The sequence below is a fragment of the Macrobrachium nipponense genome, chromosome 14 (genome assembly GCF_015104395.2).
Source record: "Macrobrachium nipponense isolate FS-2020 chromosome 14, ASM1510439v2, whole genome shotgun sequence".
NCBI lineage: Eukaryota > Metazoa > Arthropoda > Malacostraca > Decapoda > Palaemonidae > Macrobrachium > Macrobrachium nipponense.
This window is the reverse complement of record NC_087207.1, coordinates 15411112-15421349: the sequence shown is the minus strand read 5'-3', so window position 1 is coordinate 15421349 and position 10238 is coordinate 15411112. Positions and strand designations below refer to the sequence as shown.

Below are 10238 nucleotides of genomic sequence, written 5' to 3'. Positions count from 1 at the left end.
TATAATTACATATATATATATATATATATATATATAATATATATATATATATAGATATGTATATATATATATATATATATATATATAGTATATATATATATATATTTAAATATTAGGCAAAATGCTCATAATGCTTAAATACCAAAGAGACTTCCAATCGCTAAAACCTAAGTCAAAATAATGTGACCAATATAATAACCCTTCAATAAATAATACAGGACATAAGTCCAACGACATAATACCTTCGATGTTATTGGCCTCTTGAACCGGTTGTCTCAGCAGCCGTAAACGTTTATTGCGCTCTCGGGAAATGGCACTTTCCTTGTGCCAAGATAAACGTCGTCGATGTCCTCGAGGTCTTCCGATGCAAATATCCACCGGAGTGCGAATGCCAAGAAGAGACGGATCGAAAGAATACAGCGCTATCTATTAAAGGAAAAGAGGAAAAAATGATCTTTTCACCTATCTTTCTATCTATCTATCTATGTATTACGGCAACACCTGAAATATCACACTCAGCCAACGTTGTCTTCTGAGAAACGTCCTTTTTTTTTGTAAAACAATGTAGATTACACTACTATAGTAGATTCACATCAACCGTGCATCCGATGTCTAAGCCCGTCCCTTACGACGCTCCTGATTGGCTGTTGATAAGCTAATCGCACGGTTGGAAACTCTCAGTTGCTCCAGAGAGTTCACAATGGCAGGAAGTATGTTCCACCTCTCCTGAGGGATACTTTTGAAAGACGTATCCCGCAGGATAGGTGGAACATACCTGCCTATGTGAACTCCTGAGAGAGACTGAGAGTTTCCAGCACTGCGATTGGCTTATCAACAGCTAATCAGGAGCGTTGTAAGGGACTGGCCTAGACATCAAATGCACGGTTGATGTGAATCTACTATAGCTGGCTGGGGGTTATTAATGAGAGTGAAGGAATCGGTATTCAATACGGATATGCGAAGTAAAAAGAAATATATTTGAAATAGAGATCACCACAAATTTGTTCTTATTTTCACACTAAAGAGGGAATCCATTACAGCTATTAATAACAGATGTTGTAGAGAGTATATGCGTATTATATGAATCTTCTAATATTTTCATGGGTATCAACAAAATAACAGAAGAGCCTGGCTTATATGTTTGCAGTTCAAATGATTATTAGCAGTAAAAGTTATATTGAAAGTACAAGTAAAAGCGATCTCACCTTCAAAGTTAGTGAAAGGATTATTTTATACTGCAGTCAGTCTTATGCATGAGTTGCATAAAAGAGAGAGAGAGAGAGAGAGAGAGAGAGAGAGAGAGAGAGAGAGAGAGAGAGAGAGAGATGGAAAAGTCTAGGAACAACCAATATATATAGATCCTGCAGTTCTAGACCAAAGGAGATTCCACTCATTAGTAAAACACTCTTTAGCGCCGGCGCGGAACAAAAAAAAAAAAAAAAAAAAAAAAACACTTGGTGTTTTGTTCAGTCAACATGAACGAAAAGTTTCTTGTTGACGAACCTTATAACGAGTGTTTTCGTGTCTCAAACGACTCGGCAAAGAGAATTTACTTTATAAACGGCTGCAATAACTGTAATATTGCAACGACATTTCTCTGTCACTGATTGGCCAAAAGCTCATCAGAGTTAATACATAACAAGATGTCTTTAAGAAATGTTACGAGAGAGAAAACACTTGAAATTTTTTAGAGCGTTTATGTCTAGGCAATTATATATATATTTGCACCTATTTCATTTTCATGTTTCTCTTTAAAAGATTATCATCAATTACCAGATTTGCATAGCGTGGACTGTTTCAGCTATAATATGTACTAATAGATATATCTCCAGTCTTTACGTAAATGAGGAATATATTCAAAACTTGTTTGTTATTTCATTACCCTTCAAAATAATTTTCTAGGGCAATTCATTCTGAACCTTTTATATGCTCGTAACAAATTTTTTGGTTACGCGAGTCTAGATAGAATTGGATCGCGATATATCTTGTCTGACATCTTAAATCAGTAATATTTGGGTGTAACGTCAAGATGAACTATTGATCAAGGGTTAAGGTTGTTTCATTCAACCAAAAATCTCAACTAGAAATTTGATTAGAACTTACTAGTTTTCCTTATGCTAACGATGTGATGTTTACTCCACTTCGAAAATCTGTCCAAATCGTCAATATCTTACCGCCCCCTCATCTGCGTAAAAAGAGAGATAACAAAAATGACTGGTCAGTCAATTACGTTTCATGTGAATTTTTGTGTAATAATATATCTATTTGAGCTTACATAGCCCAGACATTCAAATTATTCAGCCCAGACATTCAACGAAACAGCATGAACATCACTGAAAAAAAAATTCATTTATCGAATAACGAGTTAATTACAAACTTCTAAGGTTTAATAAGTTTTAGGAGCTGTCTTTGATATAGTACTCAGTGAGGTTCAATTTTATTCATGCATTTCTGAAGTAAAATAAATAATTCGTATAAATATTAGAAATCTTCCCCCTGAGAAGCTTAGCAAGTGTTTGGGACTTCTTGGGAAATCGTCCACTACAAACGTAACATTCAGAAAACTTGGAGATGTCTAACTTGGGTGATTTTTCTTTATTAGTTTATTTAGCTGTATTTTATACCCACAGTGAGAGATGTGACCTGTTCTTATTTACGGCCTAACGTCTACATCTGCTACGCTAAAATCTTTTCGCTATTCTAAAATGGTGGGTGTTCATTCAGAAACTACATACAGAAGTTTAAGAGGTTTGCAAATTTAATACTAAAAATATTTTGAGACGGTGATATACCCTTGCCTATGAATACGAAAACGCTTTATTTTTTTCTCTAGCCGCCCCCCCACCTCAAGGCTTTAGGTTAAGTTGAAGGTATCTTCGACTTAATTGACATCATAGCCTACAATTTAAGCAACAAAAAATTAGTACTATATGCGTTTACGGTTTCTGCAGTAAGTGAAATACAATAAGTGAAAAACTACTCTATACATCTTTTTGGTAAGAATTCATCTTTTCGTTATCTGTTTTGGAGAAATCTCATATTATGTCTCCATTGCAGGATTTCTGAACAACACCTACATAACTTCCAATGGGGACATTTCAGATCAAAAAGGAGCTGAGAGAACGAAGGCAACAATTCAAAATCATACAGGGTGTCCATAAAGTCCCAGTACCACTACAAGTATTTATTGTTTGCAATGGTACCGGGACTTTATGGACACCATGTACAATGAAGTCACATAAGTATGTATTACATCTGAGGGGCGTTTCTCTCTCAGAAATATCTGCTTTTTATTTTTTATTTTTTTTTACCTTTGAAGCCAGGGCTTCTCTCGCATGCATTTCTACTAGATGTTGATAAATTAATAAATATATTCCTGATTCACACAATCATGTTAACTTATCTTTAGTGGGATGGAAACAATACAGAATAAAAATACAATCTACTTTTGAAATTCAATTCAAAACTTTATCATCCTTAAGTTGCATTCTTTTGTGATATACCATTTTGTTTGGCTTTTCATGCACGCTGTTTAAGATATTTCAAACTGCAGGAAAATTCCTTAGAGGCTTAAATTCTATCTGTATTCAGTGACAATAATTTTCTAGAACAATATCTCTCTCTCTCTCTCTCTCTCTCTCTCTCTCTCTCTCTCTATATATATATATATATATATATATATATATATATATATATATATATATATATATATATATATATATATATATATATATATATATATATATATATATATATATAGTATATAGTATATATATATATATATATATATATATATATATATATATATATATATATATATATATATATATATGTGTGTGTGTGTGTGTGTGTGTGTGTGTGTATGTTTGCGCGCGTTACGCACGTATGCAAGCAAACTTAGCATAAATCCGGAAAACAAAACATTAACTTTCAGGCACGTTCACGTAAAGGCGTCGTTAATAGGCTGCTTGAATATTCGTGTTAAGTGGCTTCAAGCAGTTTTACGGAATGAGGAAAGTTAAAACTTGTAAGGGGACAAAAGTGATTTGACACTGACAAGCACTTGAGGAAAGGCACTTAATGCATGCAAAGAAGGGGCCAGCAGTTCAGAACCCCACTCCTGCAAACGCAGGCAAAAAGATAATGCGATATCCTCTGGCATTCTCGTCAGTTACAAAGGGAAGGGGGGAAGGGGGAAGAGGAAGGAAGGGGAAGGGGGTACGGGTCTGAAACCTGCCATTTTAACTAATTTTGTCTAGATCGGTTATGCGGTTACGATTTCTACTATACCCAACAAACATACGAACACGCATACAAACATCCAAACGTTCACTTATATATATATATATATATAATAGATATATAGATATATATAATATTATATATATATATATACGTATTTATATATATATAGTTATATATAGATATCATATATATATATATATATATATATAAATAATATATAATATAGATTTCTAGATATATATATATATATATATATATATATATATATATATACATATATATATATCTAGAAATCTTCTCTCCAGGACAGACGTTACTTATGGTAATCACTTGTCGTGAAACTTCATATTTTTTTTTTGTTTTTCATTTTGCCTTAAAAGATGGACATCTTTACATTTATTGAGGATTATTTTTAAAATGAATGTGCCATATGGATACACTGATGACCTTATCATATGACCTTGTCATCATGAGAATTTACTCTCTCTCTCTACGTGCACATTATGCAAACTTTATGAAGTAATTACACCCATAATGATAATAATAATAATAGTAACAATAGTCCTTAACGTATCATTGTTAGTTACATTATATCAAAATCAGTAATTGGAAGTGTAATACAAGGTAGACTCGTTGCTTGGCGACTATTATATTATAATATTTATTTGGTATAGGTGGGCCGGGGGGTGGGGGTGGGGGGGGGGTGCGCTAATATGGCCAAGGTTGCCGTGGTGGTAACTTCATTACCAAGAATATAGTTCGTTACAAGGTTAACGTAATCAAAATCTTTTGTAAAAAAAAAAATAAATAAATAAAATAAAAAACAGCGTTCTGCTTATTACATTTGCGGCCACTTACAACAATATTATTGATATATTTCATTATGTTTGTGATTCAGTTCAAGATCATTTTCTATGAAAAAAAAGTAAGAACAGGCAAATAAAGGTGCCACAACATCAGCATTTGAACCGTTCACTTAATTAGCGATGACGTGGCAGCGTTAACGGCACACAGAATAAGAAAACATAAAATTCCTCCTGGCAAACTCTAAAGCCCTCAAGACATCTACATAAAGGCGAGATTGGCTTGCGCTTTCTTGGAATTCCAGCGGAAATTTCATTAATTAATGTCCGTGTCACTGTCTTTTAGCCCAGCCAGATAACGAGGCTATCTATAACATTCCCATTAGTCTTCGCTCTTTGGTGCAACGCGAGTTCATTGAAATGTAGGAAATGGAAATTATGTCTGTCACGAGACTCCATAGTGATATTTCTCATATATAATGCCTTTAATGGTCAATATAAGTAAGTTCTCAATCCATTAATATTTTCTCTGATTTGCATAAGCAATCTACTTCCCGATATCATTTAAGTCAATATATTATACTTGGATAATGGTGCTTATAACTCTTTCAATAACAGCAGAGAGAGAGAGAGAGAGAGAGAGAGAGAGAGAGAGAGAGAGAGAGAGATATTTATATATATACATTTGAATATACTATATATATCTATATATATATATAATATATATATATATATATATATATATATATATAATATATATATTTATTACATATATATATTGTATAGTAACGCTTTTTCAATAACAGCAGAGAGAGAGAGAGAGAGAGAGAGAGAGAGAGATACATTTACATATCCATGTATATTTATATGTATGTAAATATAAATGTACATAGTATATATACATATATGTACATGTATATGCATGAACATGAACGATTCCTCCATACGGAATAGCATCTCATACATAAGATTCATATCTCCAAATCATATCAGATCTCTGAACCTGAAGACACATTAATGCAACCGGAATGTCACCTGCATAAGTCATGCCTTTAAATGCTTCGTGTCCCGGGCGGGTACCACATTCGACGCCTGATTTGCATGACATGAAACTTCGGAGCACACGAATGCATTGAATTTATAAAGGGACAGCGATCTACATTTCTATTTACGGTCTCGATGCTTCCTTTGCATCATCTCGTGGCTGTAATACTGATAATAAATTTCTTCAACGTCGGGTATCAAAAAGACTTTAGGAAGACGCTATCTTATAAATTAGTCGTACTTATATCACAAGGTTCAAAAAATCGAAATGCATCGTTTCTCGGTAGATGTTATTGTCTGGAATTACATATAATTTACAAAACGACACTAAATTTATATGTGTATATATATATATATATATTTATATATATATATATATATATATATATTATTATATATATGTGTGTGTGTGTGTGTGTGTGTGTGTATGTATGTATATGTGTGTGTGTGTGTGTGTGTGTATGTATGTATATGTGTGTGTGTGTGTCCCCTTTAACCAGGCATTACTGCTCTCTGTCCCTTTTATCCAGGTATTACTGTGGTGACTGAGAAGCATTTTCAATAATATACTTTGAAGGTCTCGTATACATGAAATGAGGTATGATAAACGCATAAAGTTTATTTACCACATAAATTACAAAGGCAAGGGGAAGGGGGTGGGGTATGGGTTTCAAATCTACCCTATCATCTAAGTTGGGTAAAAAATAATGGCCACATGCCACATTCTTTTTTATCAGTCGAGCGATTTGAATTTCTATGGTGCACAAACATACAAACATTCTCTTATATGCATATTAATAATAATATATATAACCTTCCTTAATTATCATATAAACTCTGAAGCAGAGATTCCTTACAAATGCAAAAATTATCTTGAATATTAGTTGCCTCACATTCTTCCGCACATGGCTCCTCCCCTTCGAAATCAAAGCTTCCATAACAATGGACATGGAGGAAATAAAATGGGAAGTGAGAGGAAGAGAAACAAAGAGAGAGAAAAAAAGCTCAGCTAATAGAAAGGGAATATTGGAATGATGAAGGAGCATTTTTCATCTCGAGCAGAGCAGAATGGAATGAAGAGGACATCTGTCAATGAAGGGAATTAACAAAGCGAAGAGAGCAGATGTGACTCGTCAGCAAATGCCGTTGAGACTAGACAAAGGAAACGGGAATGAACCGTCTAATGGACCTAGATGCCCTAAGGTATTGCACAATAACGGGTACAGAGAGCCCCATTTACAGCCCTTGTCAAGGGATGAGGTCGGTTGTCTATCATTCTCTTCGTATCCTTGATGCTTCAAGATTGCTAATTATCCAGTGTTAATTATTGTTTAATTTAAGAGTAGCATTATCAGACTGGTAATTAAAAAAGGTGAAGGCCTGTTATTTCCTTAGTGGTCTGAATTTTTCAGATAATATGCAGCTGAAATCATTAGTTTTATGAAGTGACAGTGAGTTTAATATTTTTTATTACATTTTTGTATGAATATTACTTTTCATTTTAAGTTTCGTTTGGCTTCATATCTTTGGCCATGGGAACAAAATCTGGGACAAATATAGCTTGAATATCATGAAATGGACAGCCTAAAATTTCTGAATGTTGGTCCAGTGGTCGACTCCCTTTCTAACTTAAAAAAATAAAAAATTAAAAAAAATAAAAAAAAAACTTGTGATGAGCGGAGGAGATACTCCAGTCTCAAACAAAAACCAATAAAATAATTGCGCTGAATGTTCTCACCCACTAATCCCCCACCCCGATGTTAAGTCTAATGAATACTTTGTTCTTTTTATCTCGAAGGATATCGTAATGCAAAAATTATTCTAGCAATACATTATCGACAAAATGCTACATTTTAAGCACGATGTTGATATGCACAAGTATATTCGAAGGTAAGTCATGATGTTAATTAACTGTATGATCACTGGTTACTGAAAAATATGCAAAGAAACTATTACGGAGAAGCATTTCATATGTTTTCGTGATATTTATAAATCTAATACTATTTCTATATTATCCTACGGTAAAGCATACTAAATGTTCTATAGTTCACAGTCTCGATGTTTAAGGAAACGGTTCTTTTTTTTCTTTCAACTGGCATATCTGCAACTGACGTAAAAGATGAATACTAGAGTAATGATGGTTATTCAGTGTATTATAGAATAATTCTACTAGTACTACAATTACTACAACTAGTTTATGACCCCCTTAGAAGCGACTCTCGAATTTCGAATTATGACTAAAACCTTCCGGGGCAGGGGGGAGGGGGGGCAGGGTTGGAGTCTAAGGTAAAAATTTGGTAGCCCTAGATATCAACTACGAAAGTTGCAAAAAATTAAGGGGTATGAAAAAAGAGGGGTTATGACCCACTTAGAAACGGACAACCATATTTCGAATTCTGACTAAAACCTTCTTGGTCTACGGTTAGAATTTGGTAGCCCTATCTTTCATAGCGAACAAACAAACACACAAGCATACAGAAATAAATTGCCTTTTATATTATATATATAGATTTATTGACTGGGAACTTCCATAGAAATCATAACAGAACCCTACAAAAAGGTTTAAAAATGGATTCAGATGCGTGAATCCAACGATTATTAAACTATAAGACACAGTTGTGTAATCAAATAACCCTTAAAGCACTAAAACAACAGAGACCCAGTGGAAGAAATTGATGTCAATTGTCTCTTACTTTCAGAACTATCCGCAGTTCGCCTCGTTCATCTGGCAGTAGCTGGTCGACCTGGACACCTTAAACCGGGTTTCTTTTCACAGCAGGTAACAGGCGAAGTGAGCACGTAAGAGCAGTAAATCCAGTAAACGGCAATTCACAGAGCAAAAAGAAGAAAGGGGATGTGAAGCTCTTCACTCCATTTGCCCAACTGACTTCGGGTCGCTGTTCGGTCACGAAAGGAGAGGAACCCTCAATTCCAGACTCGGAAGAAAACTTACGAAAACCTGTTGGCAATTTGTTTACTTGTTATTCCCTTGTTAAAAGAAGCAACGAACACTAGGCTTCGTACAAGGATTGTGTACCTCAAGGGTTAAGACCCACACACCCCGTAGGGGGACAATGCCGTCAGTGCTCCTCATGCGGTGCTCTGTGGGCATTACTTAAGTTTTTTTTTGCAGGCTTTCGGCCCCTAGCTGCAATAACTTTCGTTCCTTTTACTGTACCTCCTTTCATATTTTCTTTCTTCCATCCTACTTACCTCCCTCTCCTGACAATTGCTTCATAGTGCAACTGCTTTGAGGTTTTCTTACTGTTGCACCTATCAACCTTTTTATTATCAGTTTCCATTTCAGCGCTGAATGGCCTCATAGGTCCCAGTGCTTGGCCTTTGGCCTTTATTACATATTCAATTCAGTTCAATTCAAGACCCGCACAAATATTTCGTCATTCGAAAATTAACGTTCATTTTAGATTTTTTCTTCAAATCAGGTGTTTCTGAATTACGTTTTCGATTTTTCGTCCAATATCAACAGAAACAAATCTAAATATCCTCAGGGTTTACACGGATAACGAGGCTGATCAAAATTAAATGGGTGTCGCCAGAGTATTAGGATACATGATAGCCCAATAAATATTTTAATACAACTCCGTAGGGAATTAGTGCCGTCAGTAGATCTCACGTGATGCACTGTAGGCATTAGGGTGTTAACAGTGTCACTCCGGCACCGGGATGCACCCATTTTTTTAGCCTTTTAAAATACCCCCATTTGCCCTTCCCTTCTTTTGTCTTGTTGTCCGACTCCTCTAATTATTACGCTTTAGTGCCAATACTGTTTTCTCTTGGTTCCCTCTTTAGGTCCCTATACTTCATATCCTTCATGATATTCATTTCTTGATTTTAATGTTCATCCACTCCAACTCCCTTTTCACTGGCATAAGCGGTGAATGACCGAACGTGCCTCAGTGCTTATTAGCTTGGCAACCTAAATTTCACAAAATCAATTAACTGAAATACAAAGCTGGGTTGATATGCAGCTCCTTTTACAAGGTTAAGTATTTATCAAGAGTCTGTATTTCTAAATCTAAGTGTAACAGCATGATTACAAAACAACATGGAAATGTATGTAAAGAAGTGTGAGCATATCCAATGTAAGAATGAGTTAACAGAAACTAGCTACGAGCTTGCCCCATT

The 10238-nt window shown here is 34.8% G+C and overlaps 1 long non-coding RNA gene across 1 annotated transcript in view; it reads right to left on the bottom strand.

Moving 5' to 3' along the window:
- Positions 1-254: 254 nt before the first annotated feature.
- Positions 255-10238, bottom strand: part of LOC135226063 (uncharacterized) — a 177598-nt gene continuing 167614 nt past the window's right edge. The window contains exons 2-3 of the long non-coding RNA XR_010317133.1: positions 2104-2185; positions 255-426 (exon numbers count right to left, since the gene is read on the bottom strand). This is a non-coding gene — a long non-coding RNA (uncharacterized LOC135226063). The remainder of the gene's footprint in view (positions 427-2103; positions 2186-10238) is intronic.